The sequence below is a fragment of the Serinus canaria genome, chromosome 3 (genome assembly GCF_022539315.1).
Source record: "Serinus canaria isolate serCan28SL12 chromosome 3, serCan2020, whole genome shotgun sequence".
Classification (NCBI taxonomy): domain Eukaryota; kingdom Metazoa; phylum Chordata; class Aves; order Passeriformes; family Fringillidae; genus Serinus; species Serinus canaria.
This window is the reverse complement of record NC_066316.1, coordinates 37,629,021-37,651,549: the sequence shown is the minus strand read 5'-3', so window position 1 is coordinate 37,651,549 and position 22,529 is coordinate 37,629,021.

The following is a 22,529-nucleotide window of genomic DNA, read 5'->3' as shown; positions in this document are numbered from 1 at the left end:
ATCTGAGCACTTGTGAAGGATGGCAGGAAGAATTTATCTGCTGGATGATACTGTGTACATGAAAGGCATTGTAACAAAGCAGGTATGTTCATGAACCACTAAGTTGGCTCTTTCTCACACCCAGAAGATTACACTTGCTGTATTTTGTACAAAAATTTGTGGCTGCTTGTTCTAGTTGTTTTCCCCTTTGATGATCTGCCTCTCCTTCTACCCCTCTGTCCTCTACAACCTGCACCCCTGACTCACCACTGACTGTTGCAGAACTGACATACCTGTGTCAGGATTCTCAGTGACTGCCTCAGAGTTTGTGTTCCTGCCCAGTTGACAGGAACACAAACTCTGAGGCAGTAACTGAGAATCCTGACACAGGTATGTCAGTTCTGTGACATACCTGTGTCAGGATGTCACAGAACTGACATACTTCCTTATTAGATTTATCTATGAAGTCTAGACTAGCTTGGTCTCAGGTTCCTTCAAAAATTACCAAGTAAATTATAAAATACTAATGCCAAAACAGTGTTCTGTGATTTCCAACTGACAGCAGCTTGAAAAGGAATCCAAGCCACAGCTCTTTTCTATATCCATTTACTCACTTCTCACTTCTGCATGGTACACAATAGCATGAATTTCTCATAATCAATCTTCCTTCCTACTGTAAGTTTTATTTTCATTACTGTTGAAGTTCATTAAAATGATGAAAAATTTCACTTGCCATCTATGAAATACTGTTTTACAATGTTGACTGTTTTAAATTCCTAAAATATATTTAGTTTGTTAGCAATTTCTCCACTCTAAGGAGCTCCTTATATATTCAAGTACAAAAAGGAAACTTCTATTATATTTTTCTATTTATCAAAATTTCATACAATAGTCCAGTGAAAGCATATACAATTTTTTAAACAGAGTTACTGATTAATTGGTTTCAGGATTATTTCCCTTTCATTCCTAATATTTGTCTTTGCCTCAGTAAGGGCTGGTGCTAGAGGCCTTCCTTCATTTGGAAACAATCATTCCTATCTCTATACTTCAGTATATCATAATTTAGAATTCAACAGTGCCTACAAATAGCATCTAACATGCATTATTATGGATTTGTCAGCAATTAATTTAATCTTTTATTATATTGACAATTTATCTACCTTTTCTTCTCAACTGATCTTTAGACCTGACTAATCTAATTACTCTTTTGTTCTTCAAAGCTGAGAACAACTTGACTCATCTGAGGAAACCAGGACCACTGAAATGTTAATGCACAATGAAGTTGGCTAACAGGGAAAATAAATTCAGGTTACTTCAGTATCCTTTCCTTGAAATTCTACCTTCTTAAAATTTTGTTTTATATTTTAGCTATATTCTGGCATATGTTCAAATGGAAGAATATGCCATACTCACAGAAAGCAATAATTTAGAATTAATATCATGCTGTTTCCCATTGGAAACACCTGCCAGAGTAATGAGAAAGTATAGTGGCATCAGGACACCTTACTCTTCCATGATATACAAAAAAAAACCAACCTGAAAACAGTAATGGTTTGACATGATAATCATGTTAGAGTTTGACTGTCTTCCTGACCCCATAGAGATGAGGCTGAGTATTTCTTTTGCCTACTCATTCTCCTAATTATGGTGAAAGTAACTTCAATAGGTACCCTGCACAGGGAAGGCCTCAAATTATCCTAAAGGCCACACATCCCCAGATCCCAACTTCCATGTGGATCTTGGAGAGGTTCAAATACTCTTATAAGGACAAAACCCATCCCCACAATTCCCACCACAGATGCAGGACAGGGTCCAAAGTTATACCTTCATCCTTATTACGAGGACTCTTTCTAGTCTTCACCCATTTCTCTCACAATAAGTTCCTTGATCCCTACTCATTTGCTCCCAGTATCTTAATTTACTCCTTTACCTCAGCCTTTGTACCCCTGCCTATACACTTTTTTTCAGTTCAGCATGAAAATATTCCTGTACTTACGTTTCTAAAAAGGACCTACTTCCCTATCTTCCCCTTAAAGAGTGTGGGTCCTTTCTAGCTTTGTGGGCTCCAGTACCATTTGGAAGATGCAAAGAATCTGGAAAACCCAAAATAAAACATACAGCATATGAAACAATATAGACACTGTTTGTAACAAAGAGCAGTGTTACAAGTTAAAGAAATACATCAATTTTTAAATCAGCAATTTTAAATTGGCCCCTTTAAGTAAATCCAGCTTTCCTTTGAATGATATTAAAAAATCTGATGAAGTGCTGTTAGTGTGAGGTGCACTGTCAGGGGACATGACAGTGATAAGTTTTGAAGAGAAAGTGCAGACAAAGAGGTTTGATGAAGTAGAGCACATTTTCTTTGTTTCTGCTTAATTTGATGCAGCAGGGGCTATAAATACGACTCATGGTACCTTGGTTCAAAGAAAAGAAACATAGCAATCTCTCCTCACACAAAATAAAACCCAGCTGAGCCATTACTTCCAAACAGATCTGGAAGTTTTGATAGCTACTTACTTTTTATCTGAGGTGTGCTTGTCAACCCCACATTTAGATCAATTTCATTGCATTTTAGCCTAATGTGATAAGGAAGGAATGTTTTTTAGGAGAACCAGAAGCCAGGTTCAAGGCAGTTTCTGCTTTTATCAAACCTGGGCAGTTGGTAGCTAATCTCTTGCACCTTTGGTCCACAGTACAACCACACATAATTTTCAAATGCCTTGTCAGGACAGACCCAATGTCAGAACAGCAGTAAGTCAATACCCATGTTCTGTGCTGTCAAAGGGAGAGCAAAGAGGACTTGTACAGACTGGAGGTTGTAGAACTGTGGGTTTTTTTCCTCTGACACAGAAATGTGATGTTATCTCCCATCTCCCAGGAGATGAATTTGATTTAAGGAGTGAAGAATTCATTCTCAATAGCTATTGTGTTGAAGGACAGATTGTCAACAACCCCTGAGATGGTGTCTGAGCAAGAAATGTGTATTTCACTTCAGGTGATGTAATTCAAAACAGACTGTAAGAATCAAAGGAAAGTAAAAAATAAAGAGTAACAATCAAAGAAATTTAATAATCTACTGACAATTCCACTGCAGCCTGAGAAATTTATCATATTAGCTACCATTTTTTATCAGCATTATTATTTGATTGATTGATTGATTAAAAGAAATCAATGCACCTAGTGAAACAATACACTTAGCTGACTTTTCAGATGTCACAGACAAGAAAAAAGAAGCTGTGATTATCTAAACCACACAGATCACAGACCATCTTTAATCTGAATTTTTTTCACATATGCTATTAGTTTGTGGAAATGTGAATAAGTAGCAAAATACAAAAAATACAAAAAAGCTCTAATTATATGTGGTTTTCAGGCTGGGAACTAAGTTTATGCTCTCTAGTGTTTGTTTCCTTTTGTTCTTTTTTTTATTGTAAATATTTTAGAGCCTTTCTGAGCTAGTGGCATGCCTGATTTTTTCCAAAAGGTACTTTTAAGTTCACAGCAGGGAGCTTACAGTTATCAATATCCCCTTCATTAACCACCTGTTTTCAGGGAAATGCTGTGTTCCAGAACCACCAGGTTTGAGATGAAGCTGTTTATCCATGGGAGAGAGAAAACACATCAGTGATACAAATTTCCCCTGTAAGCTCCATGCTCTAATGCTCTGTGCAGGAATAAGATGTCATGTTAAGTTCCATACCTAAGAAATATTTCATCCTTTGCTGAGTCTGCCAAAAACCAGTCCATTAATGCTAGAGGTGAACATAACCTACCCTTAGAAACTTGTAGCAGGCAGTCAAAAAATTTCATACAGTTCAATATTGATCTAGCAAATAATGCAACCACGCTTATTGAATATTCCCTATCAACCTCACCTCTGAGGAAACTCTGTCCTAGAAAAATGACTTTTAAATGTCAGAAGCAAGTGCAAAAAATGCTCCATACTACCTTTTTCATGTATAGAAACAATGTACAGATGAGGTAGAAATTAAATCTAATTCAATCCTTTCTTCCAATTCTTCCATAGGTCTTCAGATACACTGAAAAAGGGCAAAAAGAGATGTGTGTGAAAGTGGTAACCATTGTCTACCCATAAAAGGAAGCACTCTCCCAAGCAGCCTTTGGCTATAGAGAAGAACTGATATCTGATGAGCAAAATAGCAGAAGGGATTTAAAAGCTGATGCACAGAAGAAGGATTGTGGCCTCCTTGATGTTAATTTTTCATGCCTAGAAGGTGGGCCCTGAATAAGGAAGGCCTTTGACTATGTCTGCTGACAAATGTACATTTCTTTATATCACTGCCTATGTATTATACACCAATTTCTGTACTGGTAATTGCAGCACTGGGCTTTGAGGCAAGGTGAAATGAGGTCTCTTTACTAGGCTAAGTTTTACTATAGCATCTTCTGATAGGAAAAAGTAAGAGTGACAGAAATTTGCTTCAGTGTGGAAGATATAAAATATAAAGTGATATTAGTATAGCAAAATCATAAATTGTGCCAGCTACAAAGCTTCATTCGCTAAGCAGCCTGATTCAACCTGGTACAAATTCAGAGCTGCTTATCAGCAACTCAGTGCTTGAAATTCCAACCACTGTCACAGGACAGTTTGACATTGCTTTATCTCACAAATCTCAGTTCCATTGGACCCTTCCATACTGCTAATAAACCAAAATAAGGAAAGGCACCATGCCTTAAAGCCGAAAGAGAATCAAAATGCAAAAACCATGGCAAAATATTAATATAATTCATAATCCTGGAGAGACAAAGTACATTTCAGGTAGAAGCTAAAAAAATTAAAGCAGACCTAGAAATACTTCCCTGTTTCAAGGAAAATTGTGAGAAGTATTTTTGTCACTGAACTTAATTTTTTTCTACCAGAAATTCATTTGGTTTGGGAGGAAAACGTGAATGCAAACAGCTGAAAGAATCTGGTGAATTGGTATCCTGGTGGCTAAGGGGCTGAAGTACATGACAAGGTGACATATGGGAAGAAGTGAAGGGAGTTGCATGTGTTCAGTCTGAGGGAGGTTAAAGAGGTATAAAATCATAGTTTTCAATTACCAAGTAAATGGCTATGGAGAGAATATATGGGGAAAGGTCAGTGTCTTTTTGAAAGTGCACAGCAAAAGGAGTAGAGGCAACACTCACAAGTTGCAGAAAGGGAAATTCCAAAGAGAAGGAAAAAACATTCCCCTAAAGGAGTGTGCTTAAACACTGATCCCAGCTGCCCAAATAAGCTGTAGAATCCCTGCCAATGGACTCAAAACTTCTGTGTCCAAGTCCCAGAGCTGCTCTGACTGCACAGGTTTATCATGTCCTCCAAAGTCCCTTCCAAGAAAGTCTCTAAATAGTATTTAGAATAACTTCATTGTTTCTGAATGTCAGAGTAAGTATAAGTGAAATAGCTGCATTAATGAAAGGCCAGGTCGAAAGATACTATAAAGGCATAGAGCTATGTAATCACAAACTCTCTGCCATTTCAGCATGAAAAATTAATTTCATTTACTATGAAAACTGGGTCAGAGACAAATTGCTTCATGGATAAGGCTCAGTTTATTTCTTACCACATCAAAATTCAAAGCTTAGTTTATCTAAAAATAGTTTTGAGGAAAAAAATTGTGTTTTTTCACCAACTCTCAGTGTTCTAGAAAACAAAACATTCTCTGACATGTACTTATACATAAGAACATCTACGGAGCTGATAAAATATTGATTCAGTCTATAACTGACAGTGTTCAGCTTCAAATGCACTGCTTCAAAGATGTCAAGACTAGGGCAAGTCTAGACAACCTGAAGGATGAAGAATTGATCAGCCACTAAGAAGAGACAATGAATAGGCTAACAATCTGAAACTAAAAATTTTGTATTTTCTCTGATTCAGTCACTGTTTATTAGAACAAAGTCAAACATTTCCAGTAGTGCTGTTCATTTGCATTTATTCACACTTTTATATACTTACATTCACCATAGATTTAAAAAGAAAAAATAGTCCATGTAATATTCAATGAATGTACTGATGCCACCCTACTGTGAAATTAAAAATGTTGTTTTATTCTGAAAATAAACTCAGACACCTTCTGTTCATAACTTAATATTTTTATTGAAAGGGTATTTAAATTGGGTTATACTAATTTTAAAAAAAAATCACTGTTTACACTGAGGCACTGAAATTAAAACAACAACTCCAATGAAAAATCAATTATCACTTAATGATCCCAATGTACATCATTTGACCAACAAAGCTTTAAATAAAAATAATATGCATGAGCAATAGCATCAATATGCATAAAACATAATTCAGTTTTGCCTGTTAAGCCATAGATTTAACTACAGAATAGGCTTACTGAAGAAACACTATAGACAATCATGATGTGTAAGTAGATGTATGTGTGTATATATATATATATATGTATATATATATGACATACACCTATCATCATATATATGTTATAAACATGTTCAATGTGTTTGTCTTATACAGTTGCTGTAGTGCAGCATCATCTAAGATAATATGAGCATAATCAAATAAGCAACTTCTGTCACACAGAACTTTTTGTAATATCTTGTTCTTTGGGTTAGCAAAATTCTGTGTTAGTCTGTTACATTATGGTTGTCACTGGCTTTTGTAGCAGTAAAATCCAGTCCTATGAGTTTCTAAAAGTGAGCTGAGTCATATGGTCTATTTTCTCTGAATTATCTCTGCCCATCTCTCTAGGAACTACAGAAACACAAGATTGTACTGTGCCACTCTGTCACTTTTCCCTATCTCCTTTTTAAGATCTCTTCACTGAGAGCCTCACATTTTTCTTCAAGCAATATGTATCTACTGTGACACTGCTCTTTTTCCTGACAAATCTTTTCTGCAAAATTCATTAGCATTTCAAATCATCTTTCTACATATTTGAGTTCCTTTTCCCTTTGTAATCACCCTGTTTCATGCTAAGCAGAAAAACACATTAATTATTTATTCCTCAATTTAATGCAATGATGAATAAAGAATAGCCAAATGGCTTCAACTTACACTTTGCAGTACAGGAAACACTGAAAGAGGATTAATTTCAGTCACTGTTATTCTCCAGAGAGGGTTCTCTATAGCAGCTGCATTAAACATTTCTTTTGCAGGTATTTTTCCACAGAATACTTTTTCTGGGATCAAAAAGAAAACAGATGCAGTTTTAGCAGGATGAGAAATGGATTTCTCTTACGCAAGACTTGTCCTTTCTGAGGATTAAGACCCTCTGTTACTAACTTAAAAATACATAACAGAAAAAGACCCCTCAGAGATCGTCACAGAAATAGTGATTGTTGATAAAATTGCTTTCAAAATCATCCAGCTTTCAGTGATTGTAGATAAAATTACTTTCAAAATCACCAGTTGAAATCAAACTCAAAATGAACAGTATTTTAAGAAAAAAGGTTTACTTAAAATATTAACAGCAAGTAGGCAGGAAATCCTCAGTGAATAGTTTTTATTTCATAATACAGGAATGCATTTGTAGTGGTAAAGAATTTTTTATGAGAAGTAGATCATAAACCATATTTTAAATAGTTCTTCATCATAGGGCTAGCTTTTACATTAAAGTATTTAATGTTTTCAATATTTAAAAGATGGTTTTAACTTGAAAATAGTAACATTTTTTCCACAAGGAATAAGAGATTCCTCTCTAACCAACACAAAAGCACTCCAACCCCATAGTCAGCCTGAATGGGGAAGTTGAAAAAAGCAGAAAAAAGTGCACCAACCAAAAATTTAGAATAAAAATTCTGTTTCATACTATGAGATGAACACTCTTTTCATTTTAATGAATTAAGTAATGCAAAGGCATTATGCCATATGTCCAAAGAACAGTTTTGGTCTTAAGAGGAATTTTAAGAGGGTTTTGGTCTTTAGAGATTATATTCCTTGGCCTTAGTGTTTCCATGATTAATTAATTTTATACCTTCAAAAGTTGTATTGTGCTATCTAACTTAATCAGCTTTAAGGACAAAACTCCTGGTTGAAATCTATTTAGCCTGGAATTTTTTTAATTCTGTGCATTAGAATTCATATCCATTTAGTAGGTAAAAGCTGAAACACTAAAATATTAATGAGTTTGTCACCAATCCACGTAATTAAAGAACTAAACAGCATTTCAATTACTTCTGGCTTTCTGAGGACAAGAAATTGAACCTAGTTCAATATTATGATGTAAAACCTAGCACTTGTTTGGAGCAGCTCATTTATTATAGTGAGTATATCATCATTGTTATTCACACTCCAGCATATCTCCAAATGGCAGGGTATCTATCATTCAAGTTGATATTTACAAAAGAAACACCACATACTGTGGAGAAGAACTGGGGAAGAAGGCTTTCAGTGACTTTTTTCCTGTGAGAAACTTACTATTCTTGTCTCACTGTAAAAAATGGCAAAACTTACAGTACACTTCAGCCATTGTTTCTTGCAGTCGTTTGCCAAACAAAAAAGGTAACATAGCAACTATTTGTAATCATGTTTCTGAAAATATTTAGACAGATGGTATGGTGACAAGATGTTGGAAACTGCAGTTTTGAAAAAAAGCATACTTTCAAAAATCCTCTTAGTCCACCCATTTACAGCAGCAGCTTAGCATAAACAATATTGTTCACATATATGAAAATTTCAGAAAATATTTCACTTAAAAAATCTTCAGAAATTTCCCTGGCATAATTGAAAGCAGGCATTGTAACGCAGTTAAATTTGCTGATACAGGAAATAATGATAGTAAAATACTCAAACAGTAGCCATGAGATACCCACATTCTTCTAAAAATTGATTAATAATGCAGCAGTGTATAAACCTTTCACTGTAAAAGCTAACATTTATGTAGCATTTAGTAATATTGAATTTGACATAATTTTTATCCCTTCAATAAATATTAAAGACATAACAGCCAATCTCTATCAAAATCTGTAATAAAATTTCCCAATTCCTTCAAGGAAGACAGGACTTCAATAATATGTCTCTGGGAAAGGGTCACCGCTGAAAGCATTTGCCATAGGGCAAAAACCACTAGAAAAATATGAGAGATTAAAAAAGGTAGAGTCTTAGAGAACAGAAAAGATGACCTGGAAAAAGCTAGGAGAACTGAGATTAATCCAAATTTCACTTCAGAACATTTGCAATGCTTCTCTGACTGGAAGAAAATATCTTTAACAGAACCCAAAGTTTTCACTGATGTCCTAACATAATTCTAAACATATGTCTTTGAAAAATGTCATGTATTTTATATCAGCAATTTCATAGTAACAGTACTGAAATAATTTGAACTTAGTAATTCAAAAGCAATACATTTATCATACATCTGAGTTCCACCGCAGACACTCACCAATTTCAAGTTTTTGTGAAATGAAGGCATGTGGACAAATCAATCTCTGGCTCAAAAGCTCTATTCATCCTAGTGAAATGCTTGGAATCTTAAGAAATAAATCTGCAATGTCTACATCAGTCAGGGTAGCTCTGAGTTCATTACAAAGACTGTAAGGGAAGATCATAATAACTGAAAAAATATGAAACAAATCAGTAAATAGTAGTTAATAACATGAGCATACATATATATAGAATTTTTGTTCAGAATGTTACCTAAAATTCATAAGTTTATGCAAATTTAAAGTTTATTTTATTCATGGTACTATTCAGAAAGTGCATTCCTGGCACACTAATAACAGAGAATAATGCTCCTCGAATGAATGCCAACAGAGGGATTTTGCCTGTACATTTTCAAGCAGAAACTCTTATCAGACAGATAGAATAATATCAAATAAATCTGCAGGTCAATGATTAAAAATTAAATGGATACTCTTGATGACAGAAGTTCTGTTCAGAGGGTCATGGCTCCATTTGAAAGTAACAATTTCTTGCTCCATGCTGTGGATATATCTGTGCTGTTATCCATCAGTTTAAGAGATAAGAAAATTACATTTCTGTATCTAATAATTCTTTTACTTGTTTTTGATGCTGCTGGAAAGTGGTTCATACCTGCTGTGCAGGTGACAGTGCTTTGGAGACAGCAGCACTATGGAATGTAATGATGACACAATAGGAATTTCTAGCTATTTTTCTTTGGACTGCCAAGGAAATCAGAAGGTATCTTTAAGATTGCCCATGGGTTTGCTCAGCCACCCAATATAGGCATTATTATGAACAACCTCATGTAGGACTCATGAGCACAAATAAACACATCCTCAAGGAGGAAACAATCAAGGAAAAAAATTAATTGAAATCTTATTTCCAAATATACTTTGAACTTTAGAAGAGCACAAGTCAAAAAAACCATTAATCATATTCAAAATTAATCTTAAAGATTTACTTTTGTTTTTTGAAAATCTGACAGTTTTTTCCCTTCTGAACTCATTTATGCATTCCTAGTGAATTTATTCCAGTTCTGAGTTCCCTAAAGTCTTCTCAGCAAGCTACAACATCTTCTTCAGCTAACACACTTCAATTACATAGCGCTCATCACTTGGCTGGGAATAGATATGCAGCATACTAAATAAGGGAAGATAAAGACTTCTCAACTCACTGTCTTCTCAGTTGAAAAACACTGTTTTGGTCTAAACTTTACACCAGGGAAGATCTGCCAGGTATTGCAGAGGACCCAGTCCAGTCCATAAAATGTTTTGGTACAGAGTACTGACCTAATAACATCTAAAAGTGGAAAGAACAGTGACAGCAGGGATGGAAAAGTAAACAGGTGCCACTGCAGGAGAGAGTGATATGCAATATTATCAGTATTCTTACTGCCTCCATTTCAGGAGATCATAAGTGGACTTATGAAATTCCATGATAAGGAAGAAAATCAGCAAGTCAGAAAGGAGAAAGACCTGCTCTCTGTTAAGTCTGAATACTAAGATACAGCTATTGTATCACTATTAACAAAGTCAGACAAGTGTCAAGGTCACACAGATGAAAGTGCCATGATATTTACTGGGATAAAGCTTGGAAATCAAGTTCTCTGTTCACAAGGCCAGGCAATCTGTACTCTAATATTCCTGACTCAGAAAAGCTTGATTTTACATCTAGTTTTGCATAGTTTGTGCATATAATATAATCTATGTTATTTTACCCAATAGTGACTCATTTTTCTTCTTAAATTCTGTATGAAATGTGTTTTTTTGCTAGCAAATTGGGAACCACAGAAGTAATTGTCTCAGCTGACTACATTTCAGCATGACATATCAGGATTTATTTCAAAGATGTGCTTTTTTTTTTCTCCAGTTAATTAAACCAATAGACAGCCTGCAATATTTTTCAGCTAAATTATTGCTTCTCAACATACATCATATATATTTATTTTTCCAAAAAATTTGTAGTTTAGGATCTATCAGCACTTGCAGTGGTAGTAAATATAGTGCTAATTTAGATCTGTATGCATGGAATAGTTGATTTTTTTCTACAGTTTGCATGAGTTTACCTTGAGTAAGTCAGCAAGGAATATTCTGATCCAAACACTTTCCTGAGAGTGCTTTTCTCTCCTTTAAGGACACCTCAATTTCCATATCAGCCAGTAGTTTAGAAACCTCCCCAGGGAAAACAACTAAAACAAACAGCAACTTTTCTATGAGTATAATCTTTTTTTTCCCTGTCAATTCAAAGTCTTCTTTATTAAAGTTCTGTCTGAGGCTTTAAGGTAAATTTCCAACAATAAAATGATGTATTAAAGTCTAAACTAGACTGCTAGAATTCTTTAAAACAAAAAACAAGCATTGAGAAGAGGGGAGAAAGAGGGACAGGAAGTAAAGGTCAGATTCCAATACTCAAAAGACATCCAAAGATATGGATACCCTAACTTTCAGTAAAGTATTTCTTCAATATGTTATCGATGCAGAAATGAAAATACATTGTGAACTGACGTAACACAATCCACTGATTTCCTCCTTCACTATTCAGCTGAATGTTATTCCAAAAGCTCTGAAAAAAGAAAACCACCTAAACAGCATTCCCTTGAAAAGGATGTGAAACATAGAGCAGTGCAGAAACTGAACATATGTCAACAGCAATGTGATGCCATGAAAAAGAAATTATTGAATACAATTATTACCAGGTAACCCTCATAACAAAATTACTTCACTCTGCTCAATAGTATTTTAGAAAACAAGAGCACAAAAATTCTGCAAGTGTTCTCTGAATATGATTTACAATAATGTTTGAATAATGTTACAGCAAATATTTCTAACAGACATTAGAAAACTCCTTGTAATAGGAGAAACAAGGTCTAAACAATTGCCTGAAGGAAGCACTATCATTTTGGAAATGGTTGTATAATAATTCAGGAATTATGGCAGGCTGCTGAGGATTGGTGAGATAATATATTGATAACCTTCCAATCTTATTTATATTATTCAATGAATAAACATGTGTACATATGTACAACTACACATTGCTTATTCACATTTCCAAGAAAGACCTTTCTTATTTGAAGAACAAAAGAGCAAAAGCATGAATACAGTGATAATGCTGCAAAACCCCAGGCTCAGTTCCTGGCTTTTATCAGATTAGTGCACTTTATAAGTTTTAAAATCATGGCATGAGATAGCAATTTCACAGTTGTTTTTCAAAACATACTCATGAAATTCAAATAACCTGTTTTATTGTTAATATTCCTGCAACTGTGCATTTGACAACTGCAGTACTAACATGACTAATCCTGCTCACATATCATGGGCAGGTCTAACATTTTGCTAGTTTTACTGAGTAATTTATGTCACCAACATTTAAGTACTCTTCCTGATGATTCCAAACCAAAGTTCTACTGAAAGTAAGGTGACACATTATGATCTACTGATACTAAACTGTGTGTGCATACATATTAAGAAGGAAGATAAGTACATAAAATTATTAAATTCATAGGTTTTGTCATGCTGCTTTATTTCAGAGTAGATAAAACAGGAGAATAATATAATGTATTTTGATTAGTGATAAAACAGATTGTAGAGCTATGTAAAAAGGAGTATAGATTATAAAGGGAACACTCCAATCACATAAATATTACTTTTGAAAGAGATGCTTGATCCTGTGTGGTAATCCGTGGGTTTTAGTGCAATACAACAATCCTGTTCACCCTCTAACACCCTTTGAAGACATTAATTATCATGTTGATCTCACAACTTACCCTGGACAAATCAGGGCCTTCACTTTAGTTAAGTGCATTGTCCACAATACCTGATCCTCTTAGGTTTCTATGCTGATTTTGCAAACTTTGCAAAGCTACTACTTTGATCCTGCAGTCATACGGGAGCATATGGCTGCTTAGGTTTTGAACCAAGACTGTCCACATTTAGCTTCACTTCCTCACAGTACCTACTGCATTTCCCAAGTTTTATTAGGTTCAGATTAGTAGTTGGATCCAGCTTGACTGCATAGTGGAGCAATGCTCTGTGGCAGAGAAAAAAGCAACTCCAGTTTCAAAATACTACACTGGCCAGCAGTTTTCAGCTGATAGTATTTGTACCATCTGTCAAGAAAACAACAGAACAAGCTGGATGTGTTGCTTTCCCTTGGGAAGCAAACATGGTATGTGGGGTGATGACCTTTATCTTTTCCCTATTTGGGGTTTGCTGACACTCCCATGAGTCCTGCATGCCCACCTTTCCTTCCTGTAGATATCAGGAGTGGAAAAGAAGCTTGTGGGCACTGCCCACCTTGTGTTCAAATGTGAGTGTTCAAAAGCATGCTCGGGAACAGTAATATCCAAGACTATCAAACAGTAGATAAAATGCCAAAAGAAGCTAACAGTGGAAGACATTAAAAGGTTACTTTTTCACCATGACTATACATGTTTAAAATTCATTGGGATGGTTTTCTGTAGTTTTGTATCTTTGCACTAGTGAAGAGCTGACTGGAAGCCTGTTTCAGACTTACAGCTGTAATGTTTCCCAGTCAATGTATATTCAATTTTTAGTAAGAACTGCCATAACTATAGAAAAGAATCTACACAGGGAATAAAACTTCAAAAATGAGAATATTCAAAAGAGGGAGAAAGGCAGAACAACAACCAGTGCTTACAAGCAAATAATTGAGAGATTCAAACTACTGTTAAAATGCAATTTTTTTAACAGTAAGGAGCTACTAAGCTATTGTTTCTGAAATCTCATAAAAATCTAAAAGCTTAAATGAATATTAAAAAAATCAACCTTTTCTTTTTCATTAGTATTCAGCATTCAATTTGTCTTAATGTGGATAATAACTTATTCCACGCAATCACTCTCCTCCTTTATGGAACAGCATCAGAGTTCCCTAAACTTACGTTTTTTAGAAAACGCCTTTTTTTTCAGGCAAAAGACACCAAAAAATATACAGAAATTGTATGTACCTTTAGACAGAAAAAGTCCATGAACTGAGAAATTCAGCTTGGAAGTACATCTAGTCAAAACTCTTCTAAAAATAAATTACCAACTTTCATCAATTATTGTTTTGAAGAACAGACAGTAGACATTACTTTAAAGTTGAGTTACAGTGCTAATATTTATTGGCAATCACTGCCCTTCTCATAGTCAAGACAGTGATTTTTCAGTTCCCTGTCTGCTTTTTCACTATTAACCAAGCATTACTCAGCACAGACAGGTAATGTTTTTGGGAGCTGATTTATCCCTGCAAGTCTAGAGGCTTCGGTATCAGGAACCTTCAAGGACAGTCAGAACTAATTGAGCACAGATGGAACTACAAAATGAGTAATGTACCAACAGGGATGGCAGTCCTGAAAAGTGTAACCTGACTGGTAATTAAATACAAGTGTGTGTCAGCTTTTTGCTTAAGGTTGAGAAGTAATAGTCACACCTCTTGTTTATCTCATTCATTCCTGATATCACTCTGCTTTGCAGCACTGAAAAAGCAAGCACATGAGGTCACCTAATTGAGAAACCAAGTTTCCTACAGTGTTACCATGCATTTTTTTGAAGCCTGCAAACATCTTGTCTTTTAGAAGATTACATTTGTACAGAATAGTATCTGAGAAGTATTCATGAGTATATACTAAAAGAAACATATTTTCCTAATACAATTACATGATTTGATAGAAATTCATTTCAATTCCATAATTTATTCTCAATAACTATTTGCAGACAGCATAAGTAAAATAGTGTGCATGTGAAAAAAGACTATTTATTGCTATGACATTTAAATATCTAGAGGCTTTAAGCACTATAATGGGTGTTAGCAGAGACATATCAAAGATAAAACAGACACCTATTTTTTCAGTTTCTATTACACTAATCAGCAAAGCTATTAATTTCCCAAAGTGCTTAAATGCATAAGGCAGAACTGAATTACGTAAATTGCCATGATTAATCGTGTAGATACTTCTCAACCCTGTATTTTGGCTGACCTTCATGATTTAATTGGCAGTGCTGTAAAATAGCCAGTGTCACATAGAGAACTGGTTGAATAGTTGATTGCAGGTGTTGGAAGAAATTTTCAGATATACAACATTAAGATAGAAATCAAACACTTGCCTTCATATTTACCTACATATAAGACCACACCTCTGACAGTTGGATCCTATATTTCAGCTCCCAAACAAGGATTTTGTTTGGCCTTCAGTTAGGCATCAAGATATAAAAAAGTTATGCTAACATTTTCTTCCTAAACTTTTTGTATTTTTCTTCTAGAATGTATTTTTCTTCATGTGAACAGATCTCTAGCTAACAAAGAAGTTGCAACAATTTCACTTACCAAATTGTTATCAAGGATGCCAGTCTTAATGTGCTCTACAGCAAATGCTGGTACTTTTCATTATAATGCCACTATCCCTTTAGAAAAGCTTATCTGGTTCTTCAGAGAAAATATGACTTGTTGTAATTCAATTTAACCCAAAGGTGCATATCTGTTTCGTGACTTGAGTTGAGAAGAGAGTGTTAATGTATCAAACCCTTCCAGACATAAAACAATCTAAATAAATAGATCAGTGAAAACTATGCATGTCTGAAATTTGATTTGTCCCTTGTGCCTTTCATTTTTAGTAATAGACATCTCAAAATACATAGAAAGATGTCAAGTAAGAAGTACTGGATTAAGTATCTGTAACTTTTGCAACAACAAATACGTAGCCAACACTTATGAAGTGAATTGGGCATATTAAAACACTAACTGATTCTAGAACAATCTCTTTGATGTTATTCTCCTCTAAGGCAAAAAATGTAGAAAACTACTAAAGTTCCTGAATCACCCTGGGGTTATTGTGAGGCCACAAATCTCTGAAGTGAACATTTCTTCATCCCTTGAAGAGCAGCTACTGGAACAAAAGCACTGCTCTTAAAATAACCTTCTGTTAAGGATATATTTGAGAAGATTTCTATACTGGCTTGTAAGGTAACAGGCAGGAGGAATTAAAGTCTTTTGTTTTTCTAAAGTCATTATTTATGGAGAAAATTATAATTCACTAGACCAGCAATGGACAGATGGGTACTTCATCATGACACATCCAATTGACATATTGGTGTGTCTGTCATTTGCTTACTCCTGAAATCACAGGGTAAGGTGTTCTGTCACAAAGTAAACCCATGCACAGATAGCAAGAAGGCAACAGCAACACATCATTATGTAATTAAGATTTCCAAACAACTTCCTACTTACTAAGGTGCAGCAGCTCATAATGCATTTCATGCATTCTCAAGGGCTCAGATACGATGCTTGTATTCTTCTTCATGAAATTGGTGAGGCTAGAGCCTAGAAAGTGCCAGTGATCCCTGCTCTGTATGCTGATTTATATAAACCTTCAGGGAAACCACTTTGCAGCCTTTCAATAAATAAGGTGGGCTTATAGAAAGATGGGGACAGACTTTTTAGCAGGGCAGAGATAGGACCAGGGGTAAAAACTGAAACTAAAAGAGGGTTGGTTTAGATAAAATATAAGAAAGAAGATTTTACAATGAGAGTATTGAAACACTAACAGATTGCCCAGAGTGGTGGTAGATGCCCCACCCCTAGAAACATCCAAGGTCATGTTGTATGCTCTGCCTGCTCCCATTGAAGAAGCCCTGCTCATTGCAGGGGAGTCAGACAACACAACCTACAAAGGTCCTCCAATCCAAACCATTCTATGATTCTATGATTTATTTTGAATTTCAAAATAAAAATATTTTAGAATACAGAATCATTCTCTCTGTATGCTTGTGAGATGATGACAGCCTCCAGATTTTTGTGGTAATGAAATGCCACCTCCCCATGACCAGTTCTTCTAACCTGAATTCCACTGGATATCTACCATTTAAAGAAACATACAGCCACCACTTCCTCCCTTATTGTCTTAAGTATGGAGAAAAGAGCTTCTGCATCATGACTTACACAATTTAGGATCTCTTTCTCATACTCATGTTCACAGTAACTAAATATAACAAAAATAAATTGTCGATTAAGGATGTATTCTATTAGCTGTCTCAAAGGTGACATGGTTTAGAATGAGATTCAGTTTGGATGTAGGTGAAGTTTTTTATAATGGATTTTATGTAGATAACTTCACAAGGTACCAAGAATTAAATTTCTACAGAAATTACAAGTATGCTTATACATAAACTAGAAATGCATGAGACTGTCATCATGAAACCTCACTCTGATGCTTGATTGGCATTGCATCTGGTTTACCTAAGACCATCTGAAATAGGCAGAAAACTCTTGCTAGTGATATTTGGTAAGGTAAAAAAAAAAAAAACAAAAAACAAACAATCTCCCTGGTTCTCTCACAATAAGCAGCATTCTCTAAAATTCTTGTTAAAAGAGGCTGAGAAAACTTTTTGTTGAGTCAAAAAAGATGTTGAAGCTTTAACTGTCTCTTCATTTACTTAAAGTCACACTGCAGAAGACAGAGCCAGACTGGTACACACTAAAATTTGTATCTTCCCCTTTCTGACACTTAAAGAACTACACAAGAAAAGTATGTGACTTTATCTCTGATGTTTTAGCAGACTCGAGTCAGCCACAAATTGTTTTATAAGAAACATCTTTAGAAAAAAACAGTATATTTGTAATGCCTAATTAATACTTGTTCATTTTACCAGATTTCTAGAGCATGGGGAGTTACTTCATTACGAACCATCACACAGAGCAAAGCACACTCAGATCTGCCCTTTATGTTTTATTTGGCCTGAGCTGGATACAAAATGTAAATAGTTCTGAACCATATCAACTAATACATTAAAATGCATTTGCATATCATTGTCAAAAAACTTACAACAGACTTACTACCATTTCACTTATTAGTACAACCTAACTTAATATCTATAAACCATTGACATCTTTCACAACCAAAAAACCTTGCTCTTAATTAACAGGTTTTTATCTTTTCTAACCAACAAAAGCTTTCTGAATAGTGAGCACATTTCTGTATGAGAAGAGAAATGGAAATCAACTTATATCAAAGTTCTAAACTTCAGTATTTAATTTAACTTCTGCAAAACTTTTCAACATGGTCAATGGTAGATGATTTGAGGGAGCATCTGGTACCATAAACTAGTACTACAAAAACATGAAAATTATACAGAACTCCTGAAGAGTGTATTTAATAATCCTCATTATTCTAGGAAATTCCTAGCAAGGTATTCCCACCAACAGGCAACAGTTTCTCAGGACTCCATCCTTATGATGGGATTGGATTGTCATGCAATTTTCACCTTAGGTTTCTACATCACCACTTCATGCCTATACTCTCTACATGGTGAAGACCAGGATGACCTGAGATGGTCTCACATTTTCAATGCAATCTGATTCTGTCTCATAACTCTGTAACTATATCCCCAATGTCCTGTCAGTCTAGTCCAAGTTAAGTTTCAATCATACGTGGCCTTTTTTCTCAAATACTTAAAAGTTGCCTTGACTGGATCATTAACTGTCTCCTGCTTAACTCTACCTCACAGACATTTCTGTTGCAGCAGCCAATCCTCTGCTTTCTTGCAAATATCTAATGGCACTCCAAAATAGCTACTATTTTTCCTACAGTAAATATCACCTCAATATAAGCATTTCCAGATCCTCCTACATGAACTTTTAGAAATAAATAAAAATATAGATTTTAGGCAAGTAAATAAAATGCAAAATTCATGCTAATTTGTCCAGTCCACCAGTGCACATTGCAAACATTATTTCTTGCATCATGTCTCATAACTACCTCATGGCTCAAAGGGAGATGGGTTGTGAATTTTTTGTGCATCTCAGCACTTCAGTTGAGTTAATACATATGTAATATATTTAACTAAGGGGAGAAGTACTGCAATGGCTAAGGAATAAAATGGAGGACTTGATCTTCAAAGAAAAATAAAACTGTGAAAAAAGATTGTTATCTGTTTTATTACATAATGTACCTTTAGTTAGGAATATTGGTAAAAATAGACCAGCAATTAGGGGGAAAAAAAACCCCAGGAATTATCAACACAGATATTTACTCAGCACTGAATTTAAATTATTTAGAAGATTCAAGGTGCCTGAATGTTTCTAATGAAATCAATTGGAATGATAAAAATCCTGTCAAAATATGTTAAGTTTGTTCAAGAATCTACTTTAAAAAGAAATGTAAATCTAATGAACAGCCTTCCTTGTACAATCAATCACTTATTCAAAGAAAAAGTAAAGTTTGCAGCAGTTTTATGCAGTAACACATTATTTTCTTCACATAAAACCAAGAGATGGGAACCTTGCTATCCAAACAGAGCACAGTTCAAGCTTAGCTACAGGAGTAAAACTCTTGCTCCACAGCATTCATACACACACACACTCATTCATTCAAAGGGATGGTTTTTGTCTCCATGAAAACCTGAACACTGAAGCTGCATGTTCTAGACATTCTTTTTTCATTGCTGTTTTTTTTCTTTTCACATATTCCCTGTTTCTCATTTGCAGAATCCCATGCTGTTTGCCCAAGCAGTGATAAGGAGGACAGCTAGTAACGGCACAATTCATTGCAAATGAAGCAGCAACACAACTAACAGCTGGAACTTAAGGCTCACTAAAGCCTTTAAGTTAGCCCTGAAATGAACAGGTGAACACTACAGGGCAATTCAAAAGAAGCGCTGTTCCCATCATATTATCTGATCTAGAAATATCTAAGAGTCTTAAAGCCATACAGATTAACCACACTTTGTTGAATAGGATGACACTCTTCATTGCTGCTTGTTTATATGCTCTGCCTTTATTTTTTAATATCATATTATATTAGTTAGTTACCAAGTATGTACAGAGAGAAAAAACCAATTAATCAAATTAATGCTACCATTTGGATTTTACTTCGAGGAATCCCGTATTTATTCTGTGGGTTGATTAGCTTTATCTTCTTGGTTAAGAGCTTTGCTAAAAATAGGAGTGAGAAGTAGCAAGAAATGTTTCAGGAAAAAGAACAACCAAACCCCTAAAGCATTAAAATTATCTGTTTCAGCTCAGACAAAAGGCTGAAAAAAACACCAGTGTCCATGATTCAGAAATCCAGGTCTGCCTTGTCCTGGTCCCTTCCTCTGTCATCTACTAATCCTTTCTGACTTTATCCAAGGCTAAGGACTTTTTGTTAAGATTTCCTTGATGGTTTTTCTGCCCTCTCTTTACCACTGCACTCATGCTGCTCCTTCTTTCATACTTCCTCAAGCATTTTAGCTTCACTATGAAATATGGTCATTAAAACTGGAATAGAAAAAAACTCTATGGGCTATGTTGAACTGCTACAGTAATTCACCATGAATATTGTATTAGATATATTTTCTGCTAGTCTGCTGTTAGCTTGCATAAAAATGTGTGTTTGAGCAATGACAATTACCTAAAGAACTTTAAAGTAATGCAGGTCACCCATGTGTTAGTCTCAGAAAAGTAACATGTGGAGGACTGGACTCCGAATGTGAGCTCCTCACTGGGTGCAGGTTTTAGAAGTTCTGATAGCAGCTGCTTCTCATAGCTCCCATTACACACTGGTTTTGCTTTTCTGTGGCTATCCATTATCCAGGCTTTCTTCTCATAAGAACCACACAAAAATAGAGGAGGAACCCTTGCAGAGCTTTCTGAATTTGAGTGAGGTGGGTGAATCCTGATAAATCCACTGCTTTGGTCTGAAAGCAATTTCTTCAGTGCAGATATGGATTAATTTGTTTTTTCTCAGGTGAGGGTTCTGGCACACACAGATGCACAGAAATATATTCTGCTGTATGCATTTTAAAGCAATTCTTTCATAGCTGATTCTCCTCATAATTATCAGTGCTCTACAAGTCTCTTCCCACTGCATAATTTAAAGGAAATCTCAATGAATACTTTAAGTGATTCAGGAGAGAAAGGCCTTTCAAACACTGAGATATGCCATATCTGGTTTTATAGACAAACATCTTTATGAGACAACTGAGATGTCCAGATTCTAAACCAGCTGCAAATTTTATTTAAAAAATTAAATATTAATATTCAGTTCAGCTTCCACATCAGTAGGAAAAAAAAGAAAACCACAAAATAGGGAAATAAGCAATCTCCTTTTGGAAAGCATATTCTAAGGAAAAATATGATGTACAAACATTTGATGCACACTTTTCAATGTGCCTATAAATCCCTGAAAAATACTGTCATCATTTTATATCTGGAGAAATTGACAGGGAAAATTAGCCTGTACATGATTTATCTTTTCACACTCCTAGATTTCCTCATTCAGGGGTTCTCATACTTTTCATAGCCAAGCCTCAGCTCAAAATATTGTCAGGTGAATCCAGGTCTGCCTAGTCCCTGACCCCTTCCCTGAAATCTACCAATCCTTTCTGACTCTATCTAAGCCTCAGGATTTCTGTTCCAATTTCCTCAGCTATGCTTCTGCCCTCCTCCTGCCACCTCTTCCTCTCAGCTGTAAGCACATTGGTACTGAAACAAGAATAACAAGCCCACTGAGATGCATCAGATGGTGTCCAGGATATTTTGATATCTCTGCTTGAGAGCAGGGGAACAGTGCAGAGCTCTGGTACCAGTCCTGCACAGAGCTAGCACAGATCCATGCAGCTCATTGCTTGGAGTGTCTTAGAGAAGGGGTCTACTCAGCAGAAACCACTTTCCTAAATCACATCATCTTTTGTGGGCTTTCATGTTTATGCAAGGACAGTAAATGTGCAAGAAGCTGTGCAAAGTAGGCAGTAGGTCTTCCAGTAAAATATTTTCTATATGTTAAAACAAGTATTTCTCTCCAGTTGGTTCACTGGGGAAACAAAACACAATATCAGTATCTGAAGTCACTAGAATTTGATGAATGTATCCCACATCAAAATAGCACTGTGAGAGTGTGAGCATCCAGTGGACTTCTAATAGAATTCAATTTACAGTATAATAATCTGCCTCTAAGAAGGATGTACCTTTACATATAGACTTTAAGAATCTAACAGTAAAACCATAAAGAGATATGCTTCCTTTTGCTGCTTGCATAGTATAAAATGCATTTTATGAAGAAATACCTGGAAAATTTCATCAGTGCAGCTGTAGAAATCTATGTAAATTTTAAAATTTAAGTTGTGTAATTCTGACAAAATCAATACCTTTCAGAATAGATATTTCCAAGCTATTATGTCATAGCTAATTAAAGCTCCAAACTACTAAC